We start from the raw sequence: 14,985 nt of genomic DNA, 5'->3' as shown, positions 1-14,985 counted from the left end.
TTGAGTATGCTCACACATATCAAAATATCTCTAAAGCCTGCTGTTCTGCAACCCCGTCCCTGCACAACTGTCTGTTTTGATGCAAGGTTCCAGTATTGATTACAATGGTAGGTAGCGAAGTGCTTGCATAAGGACACTTATAGATGTTCTGCTTCTTTTTGTGCTGCTTTCCTGTCTCTTCTGTTCATTGGTAGAGAAAAACAGGACAGACATGCTCACACATTAAGATGCCTCTTGTTCACCTTGTCAAAAATAAAATTCCTCCTCATTGTGCAACATCAACAGCAGCCTAGACAAAGAGCAAAAAGGCCGAACGGGGAAGCAGAATCTCTTTTATTTCGGACCTACACACACACACACACACACACACACACACACACACACACAAAACAATTTTATTTTTGTCTCATTCGAAAAACTTACATATTCAGGACAATGCATGTTCAGACAGTGTAATTTGTGCAACAGTGATACTGAACCTGATTCCGCAAATAGCACCCACTTCCAAATTAAGCCACAACTGCTTCAGCGTCAAGCCCCGCCCTCTTCCGTATGAAAGCCAAAGGGTTGCAGAAACAGATAATGGTGTACTCACGCATCCTGTAAAATAGTAATCTGCCAGTCTATAAATATCCATATCATTCAGCCAAAGATCAACAAAAAGAATCAAGATTGTTATCTGCTAGTTTCTTGCCCCTGCTAGGAAGTACCTGACATGTGTCACAGCGCCTCTGGTGGAATATAAATCACAGATTAACACGGCCGCAATTAGCTCCGACAACTGCAGTCCAGCAGTAACGCAAGGAAGACCTTTTGAAATTGATCTTTCAGATCGTTCGTGTTTTGCTTGTTTTTTTAGATGTGACTTGAAAGAGCAGCAACCAGCTATAAAAGAGCTGCTTGTGGCTTGCAGGCCATGAGTTGAGTGTCTGGGCTGTGGAATAAACTTCCACTAACAGTGGGGGACAACACGAAGCTACAGCAGGTAAAGTCACACAAATGGATGGATGGATGGACAGTGTTCATTTGACTATGTCTTTGGGTTAAAAGGAGTTAGAAGACCAAAAGCAGACAACTTTTACAGAAAAAAGTTCTGCAGACTTGGTTCAGCTTCATGTTGTTCCCCCACTGTTGGGTTCTTAAACGTCACAAGACTGAAAGGGCAAACCATTTTTTTCTCAGTGAAACAGACACTTCATTATAAGTAAGTCAGTTTACAATGGTTCAAACAATCACACTGATCAAGAAACTTTTGCACCAAAAATAACAAACGTGGTGCAATTATTCAAAATGTGTTAACCAGGGAATAAAACTGCTTTTTGTCCAGACGTTTGTCCTGATGAGCCTTTGCTTCCTAAGGGAACAACTGATTGGAAGGCAGAAGGTTAGCCCACCTGCTGGTCTGGGTCATCACTGACTTGCCATTGGAGGAATAACCCCCCCCCCCCCCCCCCCACCCCATGACATCCTCATCGAACAGAACTGCAGGGACAGAACATGTCTATAACTAGTCAGTTTGACCTGAGCTAATACAGAATTTTGTGAAGTATTATTTTGTAGCCGTAACAAAGAACTCCTCCCACCTTTCAGGGAGTTGAGGAGGACAACGCACGGTGTTTGGATGGTGCATTTCCACCATCAGTGCCTGGAGGATGTAAAGTGCCTGCAGCTGTTTGTCCTCATTATATAGGAACATCTGCAGCAGACCAGCTCTCTCCCTCAGACGGTCCGTGTCCAGACCGTCAATAGAACGTTGGAAAACTGATGATGTTCTCTAAAATGCGGCAGCATCATAGCTCTCTTCCTCACAATGCTAAAACAATAATACAAATCAGGCAGCTAACATCCAACCATCTTGTCTGAAATATACAGAACCTTTTTTTCCCCCTTCAACGTTTAATGCTGTTTTTTTTATGCCACAGACGACTAAAAGAATAGAGGTAAACATGTAGTCAGCGTGGAGTTCTGCTTGATAATTAACAACAGAAGCAGCCCGCACCTCCAACCAGTCTCAGATCTGCTGCTGGTCTGCATTGTCCTCGAGGAGCCAGCCGGTCCAGCTGTTGGCTCAGCTCCTCGACCCTCTAAAACTTCTGCACTGCCCTCTTGGGACTCCAGCGTCTCTGCTGTGAATTCCACTTTTTGAAATATGATACAAAAAAGCTTGACTTAAAAAGCTCAACTTGTCATCTGCTGTCTTCAAAGTGTAGAACAATGATCTCCCCACATCTCCTGGTCAACTATGCCAGGTCACCTCATCAGTGGCAGGGTAACGGCTCCCCCTGTAATATCTCTGGCCAAGATTCTCCCCACATTTCGAGGTCAGCTCCCCCAGGAATGTTCATCTGTAGGAGGGCCACAGTCCCCTACGTGCTCTTTCCTTTTGATCGAGGGCCTTTCCAGATCTCATGGTCGGCTTCCCCAGCAATGTCCATTTGCAGGAGGGCTACGTTCCCAGACATATGCTCTCCTTCCACCCGAGGGCCTCCCCACATGTCATGTTTGGCTCCCCCAGCAATATCTATGCGTAGGAGGGCCATGCTCCCTGACTCCCTCTCTCCTCCATTTGAGGGCCTCCCCACATCTCGTGGTCGTCTTCCCCAGCAGTTTCTATTTGAGGGAGAGCCACGGTCCTCAACGTACTCCCTCATTCTGCGCCAGGTCCTTCCCTCATTCTGAGTTCGGCCTCTCAAGCGATGCTGATAAAGGAACAAACCATTCACTTCATAAGGACTGATGCAATCTTTTTTAAGAGACAACAGCCAAAAATAAAGTTTGAGGATTCTTCAGACCCACATAATCAAGAAATTGAGAAATTAGAGGTAAGTGTATTTGATGACTGTCGATGGATGTATGCTCACACTTCCCTTCCACTGCCATTCATTTGGCTAAGCTAACAGTCTTTAACCCGTCTCAGTGGGTATCAGCTCCTCATGCACAGGGAAGAGAAAGGTATTATCTCCTTTCCCGACTCCGAGGAGGCTTGTGAATAAGTGTACATTTCCCAAAATAGCTTCACTACTCTGACAACTCTTGATAGATGACTATTTTTCAGAAAGACTTACAGTAAGGCAGCATTATCCGTTATCCACTCACTTGCGTGTATTTACCCACTTGGTTGGACCGGTACAGGGGCACGTCACGGTTTGTCTGCTGTTGGTAGTTTGTTCTAGAAAAAGCCATCACTGTCTTGTTGAAGGATAGCACTGGTGGAGAAACCAATTTGACCTGGCGATGGAGAGAGTTTGGGTTGGAATACAGACACTGTAACTTGAGTGTTTCATTAAAAAATTAAAGAAAAACATGCGTTATGTATGTGTGTTGTCAGAATTATGGTCACTAAATGTTGGACAAACCTGCTTGCCATGGAAAGCCATGCTTAAAGATATTTGGTTTATGCTCGTGTCTTGTCGTTAAAAAAAGTGCATCGAACTGAAGCACAAGTGGGACTGAAGCTAAATCACAAGTTTTCCTGCTAAGACAGAGCCTTGAGACAGCCTGTAGCCTCCGTAGCTAAAGACCAACAGCCGGGGCCCCAGTAAACAAGCTGGGGGACCTGAAGCCCACAGCGAAGCCACTGCTACAACAAATGTACTGATGAAAGTGTCACACGTTGAGCCGAGTAAGCCAATGTCAAATAAAACATGCAGAAAGGCCACTGCGTCAAACGAGCTTGTACTGGAGAACAAATGTTTCAGCACCAAAGACAGAGCCTTGCTGACAGGCAGGCAACGTCAGCTGATTGGCAGCGCTGGCCAGGGTTGCATGCTGAATTTGACACAATTTAACATTAATATAGCAGGCACATTGTCCATAGCATTGGTCTATAACAGGCATATTCCAATACGGGATGCTCCACACTACCCTAGTCAGGAGCCACTTTGACAAAATATATTTTTGCAAGCACTACAGGTAAAAAACAATCCATTTCTCCCTGAAAGTAATATGCATTTTAGAGGAGAAATAATAGTACTATGTTATTAAGGACTTAAAAGCGTTAAGTGTAATGCAACTGTAATTTTCTATTATCACTGCAACCACAAATGTCATTACTGGCTGTGTGTCAGCAGTTTGAGAAAATAATCATTAGGCCAACTAAATGATTTCAACAGTGACAACTTCAATGGGATTCTTCTTCTACTGTTTTCATGATTGTCCAATCAAATCCAATCAGGAGATCCCAAAGATCTCCAAGGGACAAGAAGGGATGATGAAGATAACAAAGAGACTGGAAGCAAAGTGAAAAGCAGTGAGAAAGAGGTTATAGAGGTGGCTGCTATATCCAGGGTGATGAATATTAAAACAAGGATTAAGAAGATGGGGGACTGAGAGAGGGAATGGATATACCCTCACCTTCCCTCTATCTGTGACAAGTAATATTTCTTTCTCTCAGCAGCTAAAGAACCTGCAGCCTGTTTGTTGGTCATGCCCTTAGCGCCCGACGCTCATTCTACTGAAGCAGTACATTAACTGAGGACTGCGTGTGAGAGAGAGCTCTGAGGGGGTTTAAGTCAGATGGAGGATTTCTCTCTTCATGGACACAGATCTGGGAACAGCTCTCCCTTAAACTAAATCCTTATTCTAACCATCCAAGTGGAAACAGAACTACAGACTTAGTCAGCGTGTACAAGCAGCTTTGGTCTCAGCCTGTGGGAAGACACTGACACACACACACACACATGCACACGCACGCACACACAGTCTACACACACATGTGACTGCATTCCCTTTTCTATATCAGCAGGGTCCATCTTTGAAGTTATTTTTCTCATGGCTGGCCACACTGACTCCTCGCTGTGCCGGGGCAAGCTTTAGCTTTTATGTTCTGTGCATGTCATCGTGGGTGACTGTACAGCGTATGTAACATCTCAATATTATCATGGTGCTCTGTGCATGTGGCAAAACAGCTTGAGTTCAGTCAGGATGAGTCTCGCCCCAAACAATTGCAAAATCTTGAGGAGGCGTCTAACAAATTAACTGAGGTGGACTGGCATCGCGGGCTTCTTTGTTATACTCCACCTACATTACAGGAAATGATGCGCGCGCTCAATTGTCCTCTTGTAAAACAAACGGGTAGATCCTCAGGTCAGTCTGTAAAAGGCTTTGCTAATCCTTGAGGTTGCCGGGACAGTGTTTTCAGCTGCATGACTTCTGCGTATAGCCGACCCCAACTTCTAAAGATTTTGGACTGCCACTGTTTTTAGGATTACAAAGCTGAGAGGAGCTGACTAGCCGATGCGAGTGGGCATAAATGGCCTGCCTGCTAACATGTAATTGGGACACCATTAGCATTCTATCAGTTAATGTTCGCATTGGCAAACAGATGGTCTGCGTGAACTTTCAATGGCCATTCAATGTCAGCACCACGCATAAATGTTTGTATTCGTGATCAGACAATATGGCTGTAGCTCAATTTGTTCTCTTTTATTTTTTCTTGTACACACACAGATCACATTAAACCATCATTACTGATGCACATATCTCTCTCCAACATGTAACATTTGACTTCAGCGCCATTAATGGGGCTCGGAGAGATGTGAGGCCTTTGAATTTGCATTTCTGAGCTTGTCATTGAAACACAAATTTATACAAGATTTCTTATGGATGCTGCTGCCCTTTTCTGTCATGTGTTTAAATGCGTGTATGTGTGCGTTCTTGTTCTTGCTATGTGTTGCGGACTAGAATACGCATTTAACCAACAGAGTGAGGACATTTTAACCGGTCCTCAAATCTTCAACAGGCCGTTGAAAGGTCAAGACTTGGTTTCAGCGTCGAGGTTAGAATAAGGTTCCAGTTAGGGTCAGGCAGTCAGTTTAGACGGTTCGGGTTAGGGTAAGGGGCTAGGGAATGCATTACGTCAATGAGAGTCCTCACAAATATATAAGTACAAGGGTGTGTGTGTGTGTGTGTGTGTGTGTGATAGGGTGTAAATCTCTTAGCTAAGTGTTTCTATGTGCATTTGTGGGTGGCTGGTGTGATACATGAGGAATCTGACCTTTGAGTGCTCTGATACTATATGAATAGTGCATTAGGGTGCTTAGGCAGCAGCTAACGGTCACATTCTCCAACAGCAGACGCATGCTCTGAAGAGACCAATTAGGATTGATCATCAGCTCCTATTAGTGTTGTTATATCCTGACATGGTGCGATTGCTTAATGAGGAGAGGTGCTGAAAGATCAGAGGATAAAGGAAGGAGAGATGCAGCCTCCCTCGACGAGTGTTTCCCCAAAGCTTTCTGAGTGATATATCATTTAGTCGGGTACGTGGTGATGGGGATGGAGACTATATGTGTTTGTGCCTCTTAAAGAAGGAACAGGTCCATATTTCTACCTCAAATTATTTAGATGAAAAAAAAGGTATATTTAAAAATGACTTTTCCCTTTGTGTGTTCAATAACACACTGATGCTAGAGAGTGTACACTTTTTTTTACCCAACATATTATATATAAGGAGATCACAACGTGTGCATCTGATAGTTGGCCCTCCATGCACCCGTCCATCTTCAACCGCTGATTTGAATTGGGGATGCAGAGGTAGCAGCTCCAGCACGGAACCCCAAACTTCAAGATGGAGAAGCCAGAGCTGAAGCTCTTTGGCTTTCAAGATTTCATCAAGAGCGTGTCTGACACATCTGATTTCCTTTTAACTAGACCACAAAGGAAGTTATCACAAAAGGCAGGAAGCAATCTCTCAAAAACACGAGATATGATCTCATGCTCTGCGTCCGAAATGCCATATTAAGCACTATATACTCAAAAGTATACTTGAGTTCGGCAGAGTTTTTAGTAAATCTCAGTAGTATGCATCACTTCGCACTTACTACTCAGACTGCACACGGCACTTCCTGCTTCCTGCTGCTGAGTTGTTACCATGCGCCGCATTGGCCCATAACACCGCCGCACTGCATTGTTGGAAATTTCTTCTTGGCTAGTGTCCATCAATCCCCACTGAGACATTTCTCTGGATTAAGTATGGATTCCGCATGCTGTTGGGTACATACTAATGATTCGGAGGCACTAAAAAATCTCACATACTGTTTTTGCAAACTCAACAGGGTGGAAGTACGGAATTTTGGATGCAGCGATGAATTCACTGAGTTGATTCCATGCGATCACTTCCTGCCTTTTGTGATAACTGCCTTCTTCGTGGATAAAATACTTCAAGAAATTCAGCATTTTTTGACTTGTTTATGACCTTATTGACTGTACAAACTTTTTTTTTTTTTGGAAAATCTGGTGCCTAACAAAGATTATTTTGAAGGTGCAAATCTTTTTTTTTTTTTTTCTTAACCTTGAGTGAATAACTGAAAAATTAAAACCCTTCCTCGGCCACATGAACCAGCTCTGATTGGGGGGATCCCGAAGTGTTTCAAGGCCCGTGTGGGGATAAAGTCCCTCCACCTGGTTCTGGGTCTGCCCCATGGTCTCCTCCCAGCTGGACATGCCTGGAACACCTCCCTAGGGAGGCGTCCTGATTAGATGCTGAACCATCTCAACCTGTTCCTTTTGATGCAAAGGAGTCAGCGGCTCTCCTCTGTGTCTCTCATGGATGACTGAGCTTCTCATCTTATCCCCAAGGTAGACAGCAGTCACTCCCCTGGGGAAACCCACTTCTGCTGCCTGTTGGTCAGCAGGATCTCAGAAACTACTGGATGAATTTTGATGACATTTTCTGGAGAGAAGAACATAAAAGTGAGGAACTCACAGATCAAATTGTAGACACTAAAGTGTTCAACAGTCAAACACTGGCTGAGGATACAATATAGGCATTAGTGGTATTTCCTGCACCATCGGTAATCTGGAAGACCTGTTTTTTATAGTTGGGAGAAAAATGTATGTACGGATAACATGGAGGTACGTGCTCTCTTAGCATGTTTGCGATCTCGTTGAAATTGTAACGTATGCGGCTTAATCAACCGAACAGACAGCCCAAGTCTTGTAGTTGTAATAAACTGTAGGTATCCTTAGAATTCCACGCGTATGTGAGGCCTGGAAAGTCCACTGTAGACACATGTTTGCAGTGTCTTTGTTCAGTTCCTGAAAAGACCTCTACAGAATTTAACGGATTTCTCATCCACACATTGTAAATGGAGGGTTTGGCCTACATATCTCAATCTAGCTGCAGACCTATTGTGACCACGAATCCTGTGACATTTAGGTTCAAGTTCACATCTCACTTTACAGTTCCTCAGTGTGTGTGTGTGTGTGTGTGTGTGTTTTTTTCAGTCTTGCTTTAATAATTCAGATGGCAAATTGTACACAACATAGAAAAAAAGACTTCCTTTGAATGCTGTTTAAGAAAAAGGAAGAAAATGTGAAACGCTTATTGCCGATGTCAGAGCTTTTTCCATTTTCACATCATCACAAATAACACCCACCCTACACCCAGCACCGACTGGGAGTAACTCATCAACAAGTAATCAGTGTGTATGATGGTGTGTGCAAGATCACTGGTCAGGAACAGTGTGTTTTTTTGATGAATGTTACGACCATCTTTATTGCTCCCTCCCTCTCTCTCTCTGTTCTCAGGCTTTTCACTGCTGCTCTCTCTCTCTCTCTCTCTCTCTCTCTCTCTCTCTCTCCCTCTCTCTCCCTCCCAGCCTTCTTTCCCTTCATCTGTACTCTCCAGTGTCGTGGTGACAGATCCGAGTGGCACAGCTTATCCCGGCATACCGGAGCAGCTCTTTGGATCATCAGCCTCTGTGGCACTAAGACCCAGAGATGAGAGAAGGAACGGAAAGACTTTTCTTTGTGTGTGTGTGCGTGTGTGTTTTTAATTTTCCCCTCTTTCCAACACAATAGAAAGCTATTATTCCCTCCTTTGCTTTGTTCTTTTGTTCCCATAATCGTGAGCACTCATGAATCTCCTCTCTTTTTTTGACTCGAGAGGCGAATTTGACATCACACGTCTTTGTGTTTATGCCTTAAACGAGAAAACAAAACATATTTTCTTTGCCACTTTTGTGACTTCCAATTAAATGTGTTTGCCATCACCTAAACAGCAGCAGGGCCTGACCGGAAATCTATTTTTTATTAATACAAAGAAAATGGAATATTGAGAGAAGTTAAACAGCCACATGCTGTAAATAATATGGTCGTGTAATTTATTCCCACTTAAAAATCGATATGTTATGAACTCCTGCAGTAATTAATATTTAATGACGTTTGATTTGACATTCTTCATGGTCAACCTTCATTTTTCTACGCCTCTATATACAAAAAACACATCACATAATGTGGGTAAAAGAGTTCATCCAAACATCCGCAGAATAATAACCCTGAATTACTCTTCAGATTTCATCACAGAAAACTTTGCAAGGAGGGAATCACATTTAGTGCTCAGGGGAATTTTAACTTTATTTAGCCTTTTCCTAAATGCAGTCTGGTGTATTTTTATCACTCTCCATAAATCCCATGAATGAATATAGTCTGTCTTTAAGTACAGCTTACTTTCCTCCTGAATTTGAATCATTAATTATTGAATATACTCTCTTCTACATTACACGGAACTACACTCAGCTCTTAAAATATGATTTGATTTGATTTTATAAGTGAGCTACCTGTTAATGTCAGTTAAAACAGCGCATGCTGATGATTTCTGGATGCGACAGTTAATTACACAATATGTGAAATTCATAGCTGAATAGTTTATGATCGCGCTGACGCACACACACACACACACACACACATACACACACAAGAGGAAGAGGTAATAATTCTGAATGTGTCATAAAACTGTGTAAAAACACTATAAACTGTCCTACCAAGAGAGGCAGCCACACAGTTACTATAGAGATTTGTGAGAGATAAACCTGACCTAGACTGATGTTTAATTGAAGCTATAGAGCAGTGTCAATAAGAAGAACCAGAGAACACGCATTTATTTACATGAGCTCAGAGACAGAGTCAGAGAACAATTGGACAATATTGTCCTGTTGTTCCTGCGTGTTTTCTTTATCTAAAAGTCCAAACTGCAGTAAAAACATGTCCTTCAAGGTCAAAGTGACTGTCGACGGATAATCACCGTCTGTTTATGCTGGAACGGTGTTTGTCTCACACTAGGTACACATGCTATGCACTCCATGGCATATTTAATGAGTTAAATTTGTTAGTGCATTTAATGGTGAAAATCTGTCCATTTTCTACTGCTTATCCTGTTAAGGTTGGTGGTGGTTGTGGGGGGTGGAGCCTATCCCAGCTGCCTTTGGGCAGAGGCGGGATTCACCCTGGACAGGTCACCAGTCCATCGCAGGGCCAACACATAGAGACAGACAACCATTCACTCTCACAGTCACACCTACAGTCAATTTAGAGTATCAATCAGCCTCGTCCCCTCTTGATGTCTTTGGACTGTGGGAGGAAGCTGGAGTACCAGAGAGAACCCACACAGGAACAGGGAGAACATGGAGACACCACACAGTCCCCGTCCCAGAGCCAGGGCTCGAACCGAGAACTTTCTTGCTGTGAGGTGACAGCACTAACTACTGCACCACCGTGCCGTGTTGAAAATCATGGAAAAAATTAATTTCAGTGAGTGGGAGGTGTGTGATTACTGCAGGGGAATTCAGATGAAGCTGGAGTCCATGCATCGCTAACTGGAAAAAAAAAAAGCTCTCGTACGATTTAGGTTGCATCAGAACAACTTTTACCTGTGATACCTCGCTCCCTTTTCTCCATCAGGAGGTCTCTAAGCAGATTCTGTGTTCACACAGGCAAGAGGGCTTGTAAGCATTCTGGTTCTCATTTGTAGTGCAAATGTTGACCAACCACTTGTGATGTACTGTATCTGGTAATGTTCCATTCAAAGAAATGTTTCCATTGTACTTTAATTGTATAAATGTTTTAGAATGCTTTAATATAGACTTTATACCATACGATATGTCTTGTTTTTTCTGTAACATACATTTTTTTTAAATTGTTGTTTAAGTGCTGTAAAAAGAGGATTTGTCATCCTCATATTCTCAAGTAATACCAGCAAATAATGCTGCTCCTACATATTTAATAATAACAACTTTATTCATACACACATACATATATATGTATGTGTGTATGTATATATGTATGTGTGTAAAATTTTTCACAACAATATTACCAACGTCTTTACAGAGACTGAAAAAAAAGGAGAGAAAAAAAAATACCTCATAAAAAAACAAAAAGTTGAAATACATATTGATGGGAAGAAAAGCTGCAGTATAAAATGACTCAGAAGTTGTAGTGAAACAAATTACAACTTTTGAGAGTAAAAGCATCTTTATAAAAGGTTTTTTTGGTGTTGCTGTTTTTTTTTTTTTACTTTGAAATTAAAGAAGATCTGGAGCTTTTGGTCTCATCTCCTCAAGCAGTTCCAGACAGTGTGTGTGTGTGTGTGTGTGTGTGTGTGTGTGTGTGTGTGTGTGTGTGTGTGTGTGTGTGTGATGGGAGACAGGTGACTGATATTAAATTTCAGTCTGATAATATTCAGTTGCTCAGCTGTTGCTTGGATGTTTGCCTCTCTTTCAAGAAGACAAAGAGATACTCTGCTAACGTTGCAGAAGCCTGATTAATATTTCATATTAGTTACTTTTTAAATCTAACTCTAGCCAATAGGCCCTGGGCGGTGTTTTGAATATGCGCACTAATATTTTCATGCTATTCCTCACCACTGGCTATGACTTAATAACATCTTCCTCAGTTCCATGTAGAGGGCTTTTCCCTTTCTTTTTTTATTTTTTTTTTTTATTAAAGCGTCTTAATGAGCTTCAAGTTGGAGCCCTGACTCGTCCTCAGTTCTCTCTTCAGTCTTCTTAATGCCAGAGGACAACTTCAGCCTCTCGTCCCTTCTCTTTCTGGCTTGTTATTGCCTCACACCCTCTAGTCACTCACGTATATTAGAAATGACATGTTGCTACCTTGGGTATACAAAGTCTGAGCCATATTTTTGTGCGCTTGTCTTCAGCCGTGTGTGTGTTGGTGTGTGTATGTGTCGTTATGTGCTGCATCTCTGATATTCGCGTGTCCTTTTTCTAACCTGTACACCAGGGACAGCTGCAAAAAAAAAAAAAACGAAAAGAAAGAAAAAAGGAACACACCAACAGGCTGTGCTCACCCTCAGTGATGCATCTTATAGTGAGATGGATTAACAGCAGAGAGAAGTATTCCCTCGCTCTTGTTCTTGCGGTGGGATTTGCTGAGATTGCACCTTTTTCACAGACATATTGGACTATGAAAGTGTGTGTGTGTGTGTGTGTGTGTGTGTGTGTGTGTGTGTGTGTGTGTGTGTGTGTGTGTGCGCGTTTGTTTGGTTAAGCAGCTGCAGATTAGTGAAAGCAATGGCACCATATTGTGGTTATAGAGGGACTAAAGCTGTAAAACAGTACAATTTCTGAGATGGAAAACAGGGGCGAGAGCAGCTGTATGTGGGTGTCAATGTGTGTGGGAGAGAGAGAGAGAGAGAGAGAGAGAGAAATGAGTGTATATTACTGCAGCTTGCTTACACATATGAGTCATGTGTCAAATAACCCTTTAGATTCCACTGTTACGCACTCACAGTAATCAGGGTGACTGTGGATGCAGCCAAGGTCCCAGGCTTCTTTGCTATGACTTGAGTAGGACGATTGTAAATGAAAAATTAACACACACTCTCACACACACACACACACACACACACACACACACACACACACAAGCGCACAAACACACGCACAAACTGATTGCGTCTGCTGAAAAAAACAAAACATCAATTACATCTTATAGGCCAGCCACTTTCTGAGGAGAGAAGAATCGGAGAAAATTACCGGTGGACGGGGGCATCCTGCATCTCGCACTGTGCAGCTTGGGTCTAATTTGAAATCATTCTTATTTAGTGAGTGAGCCTTGTGGACGAAATTTATCCCACTATGCTATTGTGCCTCAAGAACACTTCACTAATCAGGATATGTGTATTTTTTTTCTTCCTTCACTGGGATCTGTAAGGGAGAAGTGTTATTTCAGCCCACTCGTACGGCCACCTCAGCCCTGCCATAATGGCGACTACTTCAGGTTGTCTGAGTCACCGTCCAGAAGGGTGTTCACGGGAGTAATGGTAAACTCTAACAAAGTGTTTGTGTATCGTGCTATGATAAAAGACCGTGCAAGATTATAGTGTGTCTGTGGTTGGACACTACACACAGATTGGTATATTACTGTACGGTGCATCTTCAAGCCGTTTCGGTTCGTTGCTCATGCAAGTCATTTTTATTCAAGACTTGGGATTATTGACAAAGATAAACTCTGTGGCCAACAAAAGTTTAGGTGCTGGATGCTTTTTCTTCAGCGTGAGATAATCTTAACAAAATATTAAGCTAACGTTGCACAATGAACCAACAACACCGCTCAAGTGTGACTTCATCATCGCCAAAACTAGCTTCTTCTGCTCTGCGTGGGATGGCGTCTGTTGTCCTCTTTAGCCGCTTGTTAGCAAATGCTGTTTTTAAGATCATATACGCTTCAGAATTCACAAGAGTTATATTTACTGAGGTTTTTTAATCTGTTGAACGAAATGTTATCAGGTGTAGTGAATCATTTCTGGCATTTCACGCATAACTCATTCCAAAATCCCGATGACTGTAAGACCAGGGAGCCGGAAGTTCAATGATGCTGCAGAGCTAACTTTTAGGTTTGAGGCTACATTCTTGCACCACGCATGGATTCTCTGATGGAAACCCTGAAAGATTAATAAAATCATATCGAACGGCTGATTCAAATGATCTGGTTAGTAATGATATCCCTATAAAAAAAACAAAAACAAATAATAAAAGGTACTTTGTATTTGTTTGAAGTATTTTGGAAAATAGGGAACTGAATTTGGTTTCTAGTGTTCTGTAACTCACAAAATATGCTAAAAATCAACATGAGAAAGAATTGTGATCCTACAATAATAATAATAATAAAAAAATGGTGATATGATAGTTTTGTTATATTGTCCATGCCTATTTATAAAAAAGTATTTTGAACGGACGGTGATAATGAAGGCAGATTGGATTTACAACATCAAAAGCTCAGGGTTTTATATTTGCAGCGCTGCCTCTTGTTAAGAGTTCTTTTTCTCCTCTTCTTGTGATTGAATATGTAGCTCTGCAGCTCTTAATCCACACATTCTGTGGTTCTCTCTTTGGAGAACCGATGACCTCTCTGTGTCTTACATTCGTGTCCCAGCGTGCACTCGCATAGCTGACTGCATATGCACTCGAACGCAACACACAGACTCGCACACACAAACTTGTCCCACAGTATTATTATTCAAAAGGTTCTGTCATGGCTCTTATCTCCAGCCACAGCAGCGGGATGGCTTTAGAAGAGGGTTTTTTTTTTGTCAGGGAGAAGAAGTACGGACTTAGTTTTAGAAACCTCTGTCGGCGTCAAAACTTTCTCAGAAGAGACAGAAAACACAAAACAGAAGGAGACGGCTTATATCAGCCAGGGATTTCTGTGAATTGAAAATGAAAAGCGAGAAATGTATTGAAATACATCTAATCCTTTGACTGGTCATCTGTTCCCTCACTCTCATGAGATAACTGACTCGCTCGCTTTATTTCCCTCCATTATCTCATTTGTGGCCACAGGTATGCCATAACTGTTTTCCACTTTTCTCTCTTTCCGCAGCTTAGAATTGCTCCCTTTGCCCCCCCCCCCCCCCCCCACCTCCTTGTCTCCGGTCAAAGCAGTAGCAGCTACAGCCATTTTGACCTATTTCTAGACAATACCATTCCCCCGTCCACCCTCTCACTGTCTCATTGCAGTTAAGTTGCATTGAGGAAACCGTCATGGTGCCCCCCCGTATGCCTGTAAGGTAACCTATTTAGAGTAGAGAGAGAAGGAAGGAAGGATGGCGCATCTGAATATCACCTCGGCTTTAACTTTGAGACAATACAGGAGACAAAAGAATCAACTGAGGAATATTTCCAAGCTAATGCTTTTCAAATACATTTTTCCTGGGCGTATGCAGCGCAGATAGTTTGAGATTTACTG

Source organism: Aulostomus chinensis, chromosome 20 (assembly GCF_037954235.1).
Source record: "Aulostomus chinensis isolate RoL2024-O1b breed Wild chromosome 20, RoL_Achi_v1.0, whole genome shotgun sequence".
NCBI lineage: Eukaryota > Metazoa > Chordata > Actinopteri > Syngnathiformes > Aulostomidae > Aulostomus > Aulostomus chinensis.
The sequence above is the reverse complement of the archived record's forward strand: the minus strand, read 5'-3'. Positions refer to the sequence as shown.